This window comes from Filicampus tigris, chromosome 8 (genome assembly GCF_054856515.1).
Source record: "Filicampus tigris isolate MCC_2025a chromosome 8, RoL_Ftig_1.0, whole genome shotgun sequence".
Lineage (NCBI taxonomy): Eukaryota > Metazoa > Chordata > Actinopteri > Syngnathiformes > Syngnathidae > Filicampus > Filicampus tigris.
In genome coordinates, this window is record NC_141224.1 from 24,380,351 (window position 1) to 24,397,557 (window position 17,207).

At 41.1% G+C, this 17,207-nt stretch overlaps 1 pseudogene; it reads right to left on the reverse strand.

The window, feature by feature from the left end:
* Nucleotides 1-2,848: 2,848 nt before the first annotated feature.
* Nucleotides 2,849-12,658, reverse strand: LOC147144133 (uncharacterized; annotated as a pseudogene).
* Between the last annotated feature and the right edge of the window lie 4,549 nt (nt 12,659-17,207).

Here is a 17,207-nt window from a genome sequence, read left to right on the forward strand (position 1 = left end):
CATATCTCAGCAGAAAAAAAGTTGCGCTAGATGATGGGCTATGTGTGCATTTTCCGCTCAATTGGTGATCATCTGATTGCATTAGTTGGGTGGGCTGACTTGATGAAAGATGACAGAATGAGGAATTGAGCAGTTGATTGATGAGCAACACTTAGCAGCTACCTTAGTGCCACCTGGCAGTCTACGCAACATTTGATATTAATAAGCTCCTTATTTCACCCTGACAGTGTTCCTTAAGAAGGTTTTAGTAGACACTAGACATTAGGCACTAGGCAGTATGTCAGTCCACAGGCATGATGTCTGTAACTTGTGGACTGACACCAAACACTGCTCATCAGATGATGTGGAAGCTAGATTTGTCAGGCAGTGAATTCCTATTTTACAATAACAAAATCAAATATATTGAGCAAATGGATTTTGAGATGAATTGTCATACAAAAAAAAACAGTATTACAAATACATCTGAGACTCTGTGTTTAATTGGATGATATGCAGTATTCCACCATTATCAGGGGCAGGGGCACTGTTTTAATACAGCCCTACTGCCAGAAAGACACAGAATGTGGAAAAATAAGCTATTTCTTAAAACATTATCTACAGCATAGTCCCTACAAATTTGTTAGAATATGGTATGGTATGGATATCTTTTTTACTTCCAACCCAGGGAATTATGGAAATTATTTTCACTTTTGCTGGAACAGTAACTGTGTACCATTTGTGATTTTGAAGTGGCAGAATGAAATAAAGAAGCATATTTGTTTTAGTTTGATACACATTTGCATGACAATGTAATGAATGGACTTGTGGAGCCCCATGTCTTTTTTTTTTGTCCATTTATTTTTAAGTTAAACAGATGGGAATCTAAAATTTGCAGTTTTGCGAAGAGGGCCCAGTTCTTCTGTATGTAAAAACAATCAAAACTATACCTACCGGTAGTCATGCAGTGAACTGGGCTTTAAAACTATAAATTGGTTAAAAATGTTCAATAAAAGAATGCAAAACTTTTCCACATGAGCATATGTTCTCATGGCAGGTGTGCAATTTAACAGGCAAAAAGATGTTTCCAGCTTTTCTTTTACTGATATTTTTTGAATGAAGTTGAAGCAGAACGGATGTGCACAAGATAATACACACTCATGCACACGCATACACACATACAGTGCCAGCTGGTTTTATTCCAAAAGCACTCACAGCCTTCTTAAATCACCAAGGTAACGTATCAGTGGAGGCAGAACTAAATGAAAAGAAAATAAACATGGCTAAGCAACGTTTAGAATCCAGAACCCAGTATCAGTCTCCTCAGTGGAAAACACCATAAATCACAGACGATCATTTTCAGGAATTTCAGGAAAAAGAAACACGTCCCACTTAAAACAAAAATTGGGCAGGTGATTTATATCATCATGAATTATAGAGAATTTTAGAGAGAATTTTAGTCGACTTCTGTGCCTGCCTGCTAGGTGTCCCTCAGTCTATTTGTTAGTGTGAAAAGTGTTCGTCTGTGTGGGGCGGGGTGCACGTGTCGGCGTGTGTGTGTGTGTGTGGGGGTGTGTGTGTGTGTGTGTTTGTGTGTGCGTGGGGGTGTGCGCGCGCGTGTGTGTGTGGGTGCGTGTGTGTGTGTGTGCATACGTCTGCATGTGTGTGTGAGACAGAAAGAGAGTGAGCACTCTGAAGAGAGAGAAACAGAATTTGGTTTGGTCATGGAGAGCATTTCTATTGACAGCTTCCACATTTCTTGACAACTGTATGGTCTTCAAGCACACACCATTATCGTTCATTATCGTAAAGACGTTTGCCGATAGTATTAATGGTCACACACTGTTTTTCTCGTCGCAACGAGTTCAACATGTTCAAAATTTCCTGCTAACAAGAAAATCTGTTTGCGACCATTATAACTGTGGGGTACGTTAATATGTACACTAACTGTGAAGGATTGCGAAAATTACTTTAAAAAAATAGCCAGATTTTTATTGGATTACTGAGTGGGAGGAAGTTGTTACAAAGTGGCCCAGTGTTTGTCTTTTTTACTGGAGAAACCTACTAGAGTTTATACTACAGAGAAAACTGCAGCCCTGCTTGGGCCATCCTCAACAGAAAGGAGAACTACATGCTCATCATTAACTCAACTTGCATGGCAGGGTGAGTAACATAGCTAGCTAATCTGCCACTATGTTTTGTGTGCTTTGTGTGTATGTTTTGCTTGGGAATGGAGAATTGCGTGTTGTGATGGCGAGCTTGGTGGGACCCCATTGTACAGGGCTAATTTTAAGTTGCTGAGGTGTTCTAGCTTGCCCAGGGAAAAACAGCTAAGATAAATATCACAAACAGTAATGCTAACAACTAAAGAGCATAAGTTACATGGTGTGTGCATTGAATCTCATCATAGCTGAATGAGTTAGCTACCAGTTACTAGTTATCACTAGTAGCCAGCGATCGGCATTCCATCCCAGGGATGGAACGGTCGCTCGGATTTTGGGAACAGAGGACAAGAGGTTTTTTTTAAACAGGACGGACTAAGCAAGGACAGAAGTGGGTTTTTGTCCCTGTAATCGTCTAATCTAACCGAGGTCAAGTACCGACTGACGGGTTGTTTTGGGTTCTTTTAAAAGAAAGACTGCTGTTCCACACTCACAGGCATAGTCTGCCTACACAGGCACTCACAGACATAGTCTGCCCTATAGCGGTTCAACACATGTAAGAGCATCGATTACGTGTATCGGCCCTGCGTCAGTGCAGTCTTGCAGCCTGACAGCAAGTGCTGTAGGCTGGCATTGGGAACACTGCACAGGGGACAGCCCTCCTCCTTGCCAAACCACTGGTGGAGGTTTCTGGGGCATGGCAAGGTGTCCTATGTTGCCCTGAGCAGGAAGCTGAGTCTGGCTTGTGGCATCTTCCACAGGTCAGCCAAGCTGATCATCTCCTGATGGTCCCTTCCCAAGTGGTCCACCTTCCTTGGCGACATTGTGAGATGGCCTTGATGCTGTACTGTTCCGGTTTGCCCTTGACACCTCTTCCACCACCATAGCTTTCCGTTCCCTCTTCATGGTCTTGGACCAGAGTCATGGAGAATCTCCCCAGCCAAGCCCCGCTCTTCCTACTTGCACCCTGCCGACTATCTCTTAGTGTTGGAGCCTACCGATGGCCTTTGCAACCTCTGGCCCTGCTTGCCACTTCCGGCCAGTTTGGATTGGTACGAGCACAATCCTGACAGTAGGATCAGAGGATTCTTTAAGCTCCAGGACCAATCTCGCCTATAGCTGCTTATAGCCTTGTGTGATGGACTGGGTCGGCAGTTGCAGTGAAGTTGCACCAAACAACCCTGTCTCTCGCAATGCCCAGTTATTTCCGAATGTAGGAATTGGCTTGTCTATTCAACACTGTGGCTGTTGATGATGGAATCCCGCACATCTTCAGAGGCCACATCACCCTTTGGTACAATGTGAAGTTGTAGCACCACAACTTGTACTTCCCGGGGAGATGGCTCTTGTTGATACTCGCCAGGCCTTCTGAGAGTTGTTTCCGTGCTGCCTTGCCTGCGTACTTGTCTGACAGATCTACATCGTACTGCTTTCCTAGGCCTTGAATGGGCTGACTGGCCAGAAGAGGGATTGTCTTTCCTGGTGCCTCTATGCAGGGATAGACTTTGTGATTTGGATGGCTTGATCTTCATGAGTGCCCACGTCACCAGCTCATCCAGTCTCTTCAGGCACCGTCTTGTGCATGGGGCTGTCTGAAGCACTAGCGTACAGATGTGGTGTTATTCCTGCGGGGCAACTATACCTGACGCGCCTCCTACAGCACCTCGGGGCCAGCTGCAGGGTCGTCAGCTGGGGACCACTGCTCATTGGAGTTTTGCTCACTTTAACCCCGGAACGCCTCCTGGTGGTGGAGCGGTGGCAGGGAGACGTCCCTGCAGCTGACTACTTTTATTGTCTTGACCCCCTTCTCCTCAGCCACAGCCAGAAACTTCCTCTCTCTGCTTCCTCTGCAAGGGCCTTGGTTTCCCTCCGGAGCTTGGCACCTGTTGTTCCCACGTCACGAAGCAGCATTGCTGTTGATAAGCTGACAAAGCCCCGACAGCCTACATCCGTGGATACCATCTTGGTAGATGGTTGTGGACCAGCCCACCTCGCTGCACTCAGCAGCCAGATCTGAGTACTTGGCTGCTTTGTGCTCATAGGCGGCTTGGAATCCCTCTTCTCAGGGGATGTTAGGCTCTATGAGTATGGCTTGTGGCACCTTCCACAGATCAGCCAAGCTGATCGATCTCCTGATGGTCCCTTCCCAAGTGGTCCATCTTCCTCGGCGACCTTGTGAGATGGCCTTGATGGTATCCTTTTTCCGTTCCAAAATAAAGTGCATTACAGTAATTTAGCGGAGCTGTAACAAAGGCATGGATTACTGTTTCTAATTGCTAATGAGAAAGGAGGGGCTTTACCTTAGCCAGCTGTCTAAAGGTCTAGATAGACCAATCCGACATTGGCCAACTGTGACCGATGCTTACCCCATGTGGCGTCGGGCTGACTGTCGGCACGTCACGCTGGAAAAATACACCGCAACAACAGACAGCGACGCTGACCATTAAAGTATCATCTGTGCATACGTAAGATACATAATACCCCTCTATAACATCGGTTGGCGGTAGTCACTATTGCTCATGGTTAGAAAAAGCCAACTGGTAAGCTACTGGCTATAGGGGTGGATTATAAAAACGTAGACAATGCATTCAGATATATTTTTCGTTCACAAACACTCCCACGCGAAGTAAGCCCTCACGTTCTTGACACAGTATCGTAAAATACTTACATTGTCAACCCTTGCTCTTGTACTTGTGAGAGGATTAAGGCAACAAAGGCATGCACACTGTTTATCCGCATTTGTCACTTCCCGCTCGTGCTTCATGCGCTGATTTGCTAGCTAACAGCCAATCAGAGTGACCAAATGTCACGACTCATGACGCCAATTCAACATGCTGAAACGACCACCAGACGCTTTCTGACGAGGTCCAATGGTATTTGCTACATCAATCAGATGGCGTAATCAGACGGCCCAATGCTTACCGACATCCGACGTGGGATTGGAGTATCTAAGCCTTTAGATGAAAGAAGCTGGACCTAACAACAACGCTGATTTGCCGGTCCAATTTAAAATCACTCTTCAATTTAAAACCCAAGTTCGAGACTGTTGGCTTTAGATATGAAGCCAGGGGGCCCAGGCCAACAGGTTGGGACCGAATACCATAACTTCAGTTTTCTTTTCATAGAAATTTAGTGACATCCAGGCTTTGATGATCGCTAGATAGGACAAAAGTGGTCTTAAGGAGAAAACGTCTGTTTTGCTCAGCGGGACATAGATTTGAGAGTCATCTGCATAGCAGTGGAAGGAAATATCATGTTTTCGAAGGATGGAACCCAGGAGCAGCAAATACAATTAGAACAGCAAGGGCCCCAAAATAGAACCCTGTGGAACACCATAAGATAGAAGGGCAGAGCGGGACTCAGAGGAATCTAGCCTAACAGAAAAAGTCTTGCCAGACAAATAGGATCTAAACTTATATATATTCAGAAACCACAAACCAAAGGAGAGGACTATATAAACCATGGGTCGCCAGCCCGCAGCTCCGGAGCCACATGCACCTCTTTCATCCTTATGTTGCAGCTCTGTGTGGCTTGGGAAAATAAGTTATAAGTATAAAGGGTGGCCATTTTGTCACTTCTCTCATCTGAAAATGATATTACAAATGCTCAGGGCTCAGGTAATGACCAATCACGGCTCAGCTTCAGAAAAGAGGTCAGCCGTGATTGGGTGTTACCTGAACCCTGAGCAGTTGTGATGTCATTTTCAGTCGACAGAAGTGACAAAATGTTGTCCAGGGTATTCTGGATGAGGGATTGAGATTTTGGGATATCTTTGTGGGTGCACCCGGCAAGGATCAGGATTCGAGAATTTTGAGGAAATCCACATATTCTTAAAAGTGAAATGAAAAGATATGTAGGTACATATTGCTTGGGGATAGTGCTTATTGGGTATGCTTACCCTTTCACCAAGACCCCAAAAAGGGACAATGGCTCCGATTTACTTCAAAGTGCCACCTCATTAAATCATTTAAAAAAAAGTCTGGTCCCTCCCAAAGCCATCATTGCCTTGTGTCTGTGATGATGCACTAGATCAGGGGTGCCCATTACATCGACCGCGATCGACCGGTCGATCGCAAAGGCATTGTGGATAGATCGCCAGCCTATCATCCGTCCTCACGGATTGCTACGTTCATGCTACGTTCACATCAACTGCGTTGGGAGCGTTTCTGGCGGCGCGTTTGAATTGGAGTCAATGTAGTTCGCACGGGCGGGCGCGTTTGCGTGTGGGGCGGCGCGAATGATGCGTTTGGAGCGGTGGGACGCGGAGCGGTAAACTTTTTTGCCATTTCCCCTCATGCAGCCAATCAGCACCAGGCATTCTACATCACACACAGGCACAGCGTCCTGTTCACTCGGTGGCTTTTTTTTTTTTTTTTTTTACAGTTCTTGAACTTTACCAAGACAGCAATGGTGTTCGCATTAGCATCGTGTGCAAAAAAGTTGACTTGTTTTATACTCGCTGAATGGAGTGAATGAGGGGGATTGTTGTTGCTGCAAATCTGCTTGAGGCTGGCTATCAGCAGATACTGTCCGGACTATGCATCCCTGGCTGATTCCATTCAGTGCAAGTCAAAAGAGTAATGTAATTACAAAACATTTGTTGTTGTTGTATTGTGTTATATAGGTTGATGCAGTCATGCAAGGTACACCAGCATATACGACACATAAAAATAATTCTCAATATATTTCTAAATCATGCGTTTTGCATTTTTAGTAGGTGGTTGATCATTTTGACGTGGTCATGTCATAAGTAACTCTCAGACTGAAAAAATGTGGGCACCCCTGCACTAGATGAATTGCTGAAAGTTGCTTTCTCCATATTCTCCCGACTGTCATCTGTCGTTCGCTCTGTCAGAAATTGAGAACATAGTGAATGTCCGATATTTGTAGATGAAACTCTAACTTGTGTTTCAGCTATGTACACTGGAAAGTAGCACGACTAATCCAGTGATAATAACTAACCTTGAAGGCAAAATTGTACCCTAACTGTCAGACCTTCATCGAGGGAGTAGAAGCTGCGGTCTCATCTTGGCTGGTAGAGAGGTGCCGTCATTCGTAGAGTTCTCCCCTCATCGAGAAACATATTCATGTCATTATGAAAAAACACAAAAAGATTATATTTAGTTAATAGAAACATCAAAATGTCATTGCAGTGAAAATGCATCAGATGTGAAACTGTTATTACATTCAATTGTATTTATGTATACCATCGCTGTCCTGTGAAAAACACTCATGTCCATTTTTTTAAATTAAAAAATAAATAAATTGTGAATCGGGTTTCTGCGTTTCAGACATCCTATTGACATGAAACATTTTAAAAATTACAAATTTGGACATAAGTGTTTTTCACAGGACAGCGGCGATATACTAAATATTGAAATTCAGTTTCAACACTGCTAAAGAAAAATGCCCAGCATAGGTGCTCACAGCAAATTCTGGTTTTGCTGTATTTTTGTGCTTGCTGGCCTGCAAGACCAGTACAAAAACAGCAAAAACGTTTTTTGGAATAGGGAAAACTGTATCGAAACTGCATTAGCCTACTGCCTATATGTAACTATACTACCAAATGCATATACCAATACATATACACTTAAGCTGTATAGGCCTATATAAAATCATATTTTACTTTATTTATACAAATAAGGAATATCTTATTTTCTAAACATTTCATACACGTCACCAAATAATTTAATGTAGGAGTTAGCGGCAGGACGCAGTCATTGCAAATCACGTGTTACATGAAGTTATGTTGAATATTCAATTTCATAATAAATGAGAAAAAGATATATAGTTTTATACTCTAGTAACTTGTGTTTAAGCTATTATGGTCTGTGCCTCCACGGGGGTCGCCATTGTCGAGTGACGTCACATTGAAACTGGTCGGTGAACTCAGAGTCCTTTTTTTTTATGACTTCGCAACTTGGACCTCCCACTTCAAAGGGCCATTCTAGAGCGTTTTTCCTAGTCTGAAGTCAGAAAAGCCCGACTTGACACTTTCCTTGAATGCGGCATGAGTGTCATGTCTGTTTTCAGATATTTTGTTCGATTGCAGGGTACTGTTGAGCTCGGATGGGCGCTGGGCAGTGCCTTGGCAACACACCTGTCAAATGTTGCAATCAGCTACTATTTAAGGGCAGCTGCAGTAGTGTGCTGGTGCAAAGGATTGTATTGCTTGCTTCCATACGCTCTTTGGTTCCTTATGCCAAGTCCTCTCTGTACTATTGATTATAGAATTATGGTCCATTTGCTTATGGTTTTTGTCCTGAACATACTCAGTCCTCAGTTGCTTCACTCTGCCTGCATTTCTTTCAAAAGGCACACACCTAGTGTCTTTTCAGAACACATGCAATGGTCGTCACATTTATGGCTTCAACATTCCTGAAGGGAGCTTCATCGTCCAGGATTTTTCTGCCTGATTTTTCTAAGCCGAATGTAATTTCTGGCCCGGACTATGTTGACCACAGCCCGTTCCTGTTCGTCAATGAGTAGTCTGCCTCTGCCTCCACTACTGGTTATAATCTCAATTCTGTTGGGAATATGACAAGAAGAACATGTCATCTGTAGAACACATTTTCATAGTCACATTACCTATTCTGTGCTGCACATTGGCATGCAGTGTACAATCATTTTCTAATTACTTTAGGAGTAGCCTATTGTACCGTAAGGCTTACTGTAGCTCATGCTTAAGACTTACCATTTTATATTGCGTAAAAATCTAGTGATTGAGGCCACGGTTGAGCTTCTAAGTTTTGGTTGTATCATTCTTGCTGCCTCAATCATTGTCATGCCATGATTGATGGCACGGTCTACAACCTTCCATTCCATTCATCCATTATCCTCACTAGAGTCGCAGTGCTGGAGCCTACCCCGGGCCGTCTTCCGGCAGTCGGCAGAGTACACCCTGAACTGGTTGCCAGCTAATCGCAGATGGTCTACAATCATTGCTCTAATTACATTGGAGACTCTGCCATCTTGGTCCTTGTCCTCGCACCTCTCAAACGGGGCCCGTGGCCACCTTTCAAAGGGTGTGCTTTTCCCCTGCCATTCCTTTGACCATGTCTTCCTCGTCGTCCTCCTCTTCTTTCTCCTACTTGAAGTTTGTGGTGCCCACCTGCCTTCTCCATGTTGTATCACTACAGCTGTTGTTGTGGATGCCACTTATTTATCAATCAATCAATCAATCACATTTTATTTATATAGCACTTTTCATACATAAAAATGCAACTCAAAGTGCTTTAAAACATTCAAAGCAAAACATAGAATTATCTTCAATCAAAAGAAAAGATAAATTATTTAAAAGTTGTTGAAAGCCAAACTAAAAAGGTGTGTCTTGAGCTTCCTCTTAAAAATATCAACAGTCTCTGCAGACCTGACATCCTCTGGCAGGCTATTCCAAAGGTGAGGACCAAAATGGCTGAATGCAGCCTCGCCATGCATTTTGGTCCTCACCCTTGGAACAAATAAAAGGCCGGCGCCAGAGGACCTCAGGATCCGCGAGGGCTGGTATGATAAAAGCAAATCAGATAAATAAGATGGCCCAAGACCATTAACACATTTATAAACTAATAAAAGTACTTTAAAATCGATCCTGAAACACACAGGGAGCCAATGCAGCAATTTCAAAACTGGCGTAATGTGCTCCCGCCCTCTGGTTCTCGTCAGCACCCGAGCGGCTGAATTCTGCAGTAGTTGCAGTGGTGAAATGCTCTTTTTCGGGAGGCCAGAGAGCAGGGCATTACAGTAATCTAAACGACAGGAAATAAAGGCATGCATCAGCACTTCCGTGTTAGCCTGAGAGAGAAACGGGCGGACTCTGGCGATATTCTTAAGGTGATAAAAACCAATCTTGGTTACATTTTTAATATGAGGAATAAAACTGAGCTCAGAGTCAAAAATGACGCCAAGGTTCTTCACACAGTGTGAGGGATTAAAAATGTGTAGTTTTGGTAAAAGCTTCTCTCTCTGACCTTCGGGACCGATAACTAAGACCTCAGTCTTGTCCTCATTGAGCTGTAGGAAATTATCTGCCATCCATGACTTGATATCTAAAATGCAATTTAAAAGGGTATCAATGGGTCCTGTGTCATCAGGAGACACGGCAATATACAGCTGCGTGTCATCAGCATAGCTGTGAAAGCTGATGCCGTGTCCCCTGATGACATCCCCGAGGGGAAGCATATAAAGATTAAAAAGTAAGGGGCCTAAAATCGAACCTTGAGGAACCCCACATTTAATTTCATGAGTTTTAGAGGAACAAGTATCCATACTTACAAAGAAATATCGGTCTGTGAGATAGGAATAAAACCAGTCAAAAACAGTACCAGAGATGCCCACTAGATTTTTAAGTCTATTTAATAAAATTTGGTGATCTACTGTATCAAAAGCAGCGCTTAGATCCAGTAGCACCAAGACTGTGAGTTTTCTCACGTCTGCAGTGCACCTAATATCATTTAAGATCCTTAAAAGAGCAGTCTCCGTACTGTGGTTCATCCTAAAACCAGATTGATATTTCTCCAAAATATTATTTGTATTTAAAAAATGATTCAACTGGATGAAAACCAGTTTTTCTAAAATCTTACTTAAAAACGGTAAGTTGGATACGGGTCTGTAGTTATTAAAAACGCTCGGGTCAGAACCGCTCTTCTTCAGAAGGGGCTTCACCACCGCCGTTTTAAAGGCAGCTGGGAAGACGCCTGTCTGAAGAGAGCAATTGACTATATTTAAAATTTGTTCTTCAAAAAATCCATAAAATGTCTTAAAAAGAAATGTGGGAATTGGATCCAAAAGGCAGGTTGTTGGGTTTACCTGGGAGAAAACTCGAACAAGTGTCCTTGCATCAACCAGGGCAAAACTTTCCAGTGTTTCCTCATGTAAATATGATTGTCCGGGTTTATTAAAACTTGTGTTTTGACGGGCTAAAAGACTGGATCTTATGTCATCGATTTTACTTCTGAAGTGGTCTGCAAAGTCCTCACAGAGAGCATCTGTTGGTCTCTGTGGGGACTTATTAAAATCAGAACTAGTTAAAAGTTCAAAGGTGGAGAAGAGAACCCTGGGGTTGTTTTTATTGACTGTAATGAGGTTTGAGAAATAGGAAGATCTTGCCAGTTTTACTGTTTTATTGTAAGATTTCAGTTGTTCGCATAAAATTTCATAGTGTACTGTAAGTTTACTTTTTCTCCACCTCCTCTCTGCACTCCTGCATTTTCTCTTTGATATTTTGATAGCATTGTTTCTCCACGGGGGTACAGTCTTTGTTTTTGTTGTTTTAATTAAAAGTGGAGCTACTGAATCTAATGATGATTTAAGATGTAGGTTAAAATTGTCAACAATAAGATCACAGGGTGCAGGTAAAATGTCAGCAGGAGTGTTTTTTAAGATCTCGATAAAATTTGCTGCCACCTCAGAAGATAGGTAGCGTTTCTTCACTGTTCTGACCGGGACTGCTAGATGGTTAAAACTGGCGATGTTAAAATAGACACAGTAGTGGTCTGACACTGCCAAGTCAACAACAGAGGACACACCAGCAGACAAGCCATAGGTTATAACCAAATCCAGGGTGTGTCCTCTGTTGTGAGTTGGCTGCAAGACGTGCTGTTTAAAATCCAAGCAGTTTAAAAGGTTTGAAAAATCTCTGGATAGTGGGTCCGAGATGTTGTCCATGTGTATATTAAAATCGCCAGTTATTAATATTCTGTTATAACTGGAATATAAAATGGATAAGAATTCTGAAAATTCTGTAATAAAAGAAGTGGAATGATGGGGAGGTCTATAGACGGTAATGCAGAGAATAGGGGGACTGCTAAAAACAAAGGCATGGTGTTCAAACGATAAATAGCTGCTAAAAATGATCTCCTTTGATAAAAGAGTATTAATAAAAATTGATGCAGTCCCGCCTCCTCTTTTGCCATCCCTTGTAGAAAATAAAAAGTTAAAATTCGGTGGGCAAGCCTCGTTGAGAGCAACTGGAGCATCTGTACCAAGCCATGTCTCAGACAAAAGTATACCATGTAAATTATTGTCTAAAATCAGGTCGTTTATGATAAAAGTTTTGTTTAAAAGTTATACAGTATCACAAAGTCAGATGAATTATTAGAAACAATTTTGTGTCACAGGTGGTGTCAGTCATTGTCGCAGGGGTGGAGCCAGAACGTGGCTAATGGGTGGGCCTGGAAAAATCAGGGTAGGCCTAAATATTTCTCTCACTGAGCACAATCTTCCTGTCCTGACACATCGTATATTCAAACAAAATGACAAACTGAATAATATGAAGAAGACAACCACAATTATGCCATTCTTAGTATTCAATAAATTAAAAAACACAACGAAACACAAATTGAAAAATAATGTAATGAGAATTTACTAAAAATGTACAAGTATATATTTTTTCATGAATCTCACTGGGTGGGCAGTCTGGGTGAGGCTGCAATCTGGCTGGGCCTGTGCACACCCAGGCCCACCCATGGCTCCGCCCCTGCATTGTCGTCATCCTGGAATTTTCCTGATCCGAACAAGCTCATCGGCAGTTTCCGTAAGACTATGCCTTAAGAGCAATGCAACAGTTACTTGTCATTTTGAGCTGTTGTATCAGTTGATAGTTACATTATTGCAATGAAAGGAATAGATAGTCATCTCAAATGCTTTGTGTGAATTTCGTTTTGAAATGGTTATTTTTATGAGTTATGACATTTTGAACAGGTGATTATACTTCAATGAACAACCAATCTTTAGTTTATGTGATGATATCTTGATCTTTTCCAGGAATCTGTAAGAACATCTCCAGCATGTTAGAATGGTTTGCAGTGTTTGTTAGAGAATCGATTTAAATGTGAAAGCTGAAAAATACCAATTCCACTCAAGTTGGTCCATTTCCTGGGATTCATAGTGGAGAAAGACCAGCTTTATGCTGCTCCAATCTGAATCCAGGTTGTGGTAAAGTGGCCAACTCCAAATTCTAGAAAGCCCTTGCAGAGGTTTTTGGGTTTTGCTCATTTCTAGAGGCGATTAATACGCAATTTCAGCATAAAAGCGGAGCATCACTAGGCTGACATTTAATAAAACGCCATTTGAGTGGACACCCAGAGCTAAGGCTGCATCCGCATTTATAATAACTGACCTTTCTTGATCCATCCTAACCCCAGGTCTTTCTTTTTTTGTCAAGGTTAACACATCAGATTCAGATTCTTCTGAATCTGATGTGTTAATCTGAAAATACTGGGCTTTTTTCCATTTTAATTACATCAAAAGTGTTGTGTCTGGCCTACAATGAAAAATAGTACAGTTCCGTCATCTTACGTGACATTTTCTTTCACTCTTTTGCTTCAGGATAAAACCCATTCAAATATGTGCTCCACAATTTTGTCTTTTTCACTTTTGGCAACAGTTTTAGTTAATTCTCTTAGCCTGTTTTGGGCTTTGGAAATGTTTTCTATTTTGCTAAATCATTTTCAATTGCATCGCATTGAATGTACAAATTATGAACAGAAATGATTAATTGTGTGTGAGAACTCAGAAAATAAAACCATTTTTCATCTCTAAGTATCATTCATTTATATTTTTCATTGTTCTTCTACTTATATTGTGTCCTACCATGATATTATAAGAGTTGTGGGTTGGGTTGTGGAAATTGGTGTAAGAATTGCAAATAACAGAGGCAGCCAACATATCTAATTACAGCTTATTTGATCTGTGCACGTGTGCATGAAGTCTGACTATATGGTCTCAAACATCAGTTCTTTATTCCTTTTTCCTAAATGAAACACCCACCCAGACATGACTAGAAAACAATCTGGAGCCTTGTATTTTTACAAACCTTAATTGCAACGGAATTGCATAAGCAAGCAGGCAAAATTTGGTTTGAAATATTCAGACTGTGTTTAATTAAATGCATGAGGCAAGTTCCACAACTTCATTCGCAGCTTAATTGTGTATAATCCTTGTGGTCGGAAAAACATTTCATAATCTCACGTTTTAAAACACAGAATTGAATTGCCATGGGCATCTTTCCTAAGGGGAAAGGATTGTGAGAAGGATTGTGTGCTGGCAGCAGTTCAAATGGAAAAAGGGACATTAGTCTGGGATGTGGTTGGAAAAAAAACAAACAGGCCGGTTGGCACTTTCTAGGTCATCTTTCAGCACACTGATGGTCATCTAACAGTGAACTGGAAGCTTAGGTGTGTGCTTCTTGTAACTATCATAATATTGGCTGCGTAAGATGTTCCGTGATGAGCAGCAAAGAGATCCTCATGGAGCCCGTAGAGAGGTTTACTGGCATCGGCGTGCGTGTTAACCTGGCTTCTAGCCTTTAGCTGATCCGCAGTGACTGAGATCAATTTGATCGCAAATTGGGATTTGATTGGTGTAACCACTCTGCCAAAAAGTATAGCAGAGAAATTAGTACAGTGTTTTGGGAGTTTGTGAGCAAATGGAATAGTGGTTGGATAGTAATGTAGCTTTTGAGTGTTGTGGAAACACTTTTCTGCATGTGCAACATAATATACATCAAGCCCCACTATAAATCTGCATAGACAAGTATGAAATGAAAAGAAGGAATATCAACATCGGCCCATAATTTAAAGAACTCTAGGGTGTGATTTGTGTTTGAGTGGCCCACCAAACTAGTCAACATGAATCCAAAACACAAGGCATCATGAAATCTAAGACGATCAGCAATTGTCAGCAGTCATCTTGTATAATGTCTGCAGCTGCCAAGTTTCTGACCTGGTGTTCATGTCCATTACACAGCAGTGTGATTATTTTGAAAAGCTCACATTGCTCTCTGGGAAGATGTAGTAGATGGAGCATAATGTATGTGAGGAAGACGATATACTCAACATGCAGCCGTGAGGTGGAAATGCAGGATACGCCCTGTGGAATTCTGGTGCCACAGATTTGTAGCCACTTCCACGAGCAGTTTAGCCTGGCAGTCACGGCTGGGTTTTGTGGTCAGAGTGGAGGTCAGGCCACTCTGCAAAAACACAAGTCAAGGTCAAAGTCAACTTTGTTGGCTTTTCTGCCTTTGAGAGGATAGGATTGCCTTTTTTTTTTTTTCATCCACTGGTCAGGCCTCTGTTACACTGCATAAACAAGTAGTCACAAAGCAACAAACAAATGTGTAATTCAGGGTTTCACTTTTCAATAAAGCACTGTAAAGATTTTGTTTATTTTTTTTCCATTCGAAATGTGGTTTCAACATAAAATACACCTAACATTAGCACCCTTTCACACAGGCCAGCTAAAGCCCGATACACACATAATGATAATTGGGCCAATTTAGAGCTCGACCAAAGTCAGCAAAAGACCAACTGTGTGTGTAAAGAATGATTTATTTCTCACTTGCATGATCTGAAAAGTATCTGGCCAGACAATCATAAATGTTAAACATTTTCAGTGTTTTCAATCACCAAAAAACAAAAAATACTCCTATATGTGGTCAACACCAAAGACAAGCCGAGCCACAGGCTGTGATTTTTACATGAAATGGATATTCAACTAGAAAGAAGACACAATTGCCCAAGTTCACGAATAGAGAAAGAACCGGTGGTGTTGAGTGTTTTCATGTGTTCCTCAAGATATTCAACACACACAAAAAAAAAAATTTTTACGATGTTTATTTATCATATGTACAGTAAAAACACAATGATAGCGCTGAGTAATAAAATGTGTTCTTCCGCCATTCATACAAAAAGAATAGGCAAAAAAAAAGAAGCAATTTCAAATAAGGAAAGATAGAAAAGGGGGGTAGGTAATGTACATTACGAACAATTTAAAAACCTAATGATGTACTGTGTGTTGTGGGTCCATATGAGTTCACTGCTGATACCTTTGAGTTTGAAGATTTTCACCCTCTGCATGATAATATAATGATAATAATCCATCCATTATCGATACCGTTTATCTTCACAAGGGTCGCGGTCTTCGGGCAGTAGGCGGGGGACACCCTGCATTAGTTGCCAGCCAATGATATGATAATAATGATAATGATAAATTCTGTTCCTAGTTTGGGCCATAACGTCATATATTATGCAAAAAGTCATTGTTTTCCAAAGCAAAAGCAAGTTTGTAAAAGTCTTATTTACATTCAACACATTGATTATTATTATTAAGATTATTGCTTTGATAGAGGACTAAAGAAATGCGAGAATATTTACTGTTAAGTGAAATTCTGAGGATTTGGATGAGTTTAGGTCTCTAAACAATCAATTGATTATCATAAATAATTACTGATTAATTCTATTTGATTAGCTGTCAATTAATTGTTGCTTTGTATTCATTTCATTGGAGGTTGGCTAAGCAGATAAATCTAAACTTGATTTGGATCAGAGTTTGAAATTATCTGTGGGTCCTAAAAAAATGACTTGCCTTGCATTGAGATTCGAATTAGCCACTCTCTTTGCTTTTCTGTTAAGTACACCTTCATGCATGGTGGACCATAGATTGGTCGTGATGTCTCTCAATGTGTCTCTCATTGTTACCTAACAACAGCCTAAATCCAAGAGAAAGGAGGCCTTTTGTTCTTTTGATATTGTCTTGCCATAGGCTAGGGCTGCTCAATTATGAAAAAAATATTAATGACGATTATTCAAACAATTATTTATTTTTTGCTACAAAACAAGAACAGGTTTAAACATGTAAAAAATATTAAGACAAAATTCTTTGAAACGCTATAATAATTTAAGTTCGTTTTGGACCCAACAACATTTAATAAATTTTTTTTTTTTTTAAATTTAAGTGCAAATGTATAAAGTAAAGTATGCTTTCCTTGTATAAACAAACGGGTTAACTTGCTATGCACTTATAAATTGCCAAAGTAGTAAACTGCTTGGAGTAAAATGCCAATTTTGACAGAATAACAGACATGCTATTCATCTATACATTTAGACCTTTGTCTGGAGCCTTTTTTGTTTTGTTTTTAAAGTAATATTTACATATAGTAAACAAAGTTAAAGTCATTTGCTTCTGATAAATTATACATTTAATATGCTGATTGGGTCAAACTAATTTAAATGTTGACTGTTACAGACTAGTACGTAGTCTATACAATACTTCTAAATTACAGTAGGCCATATA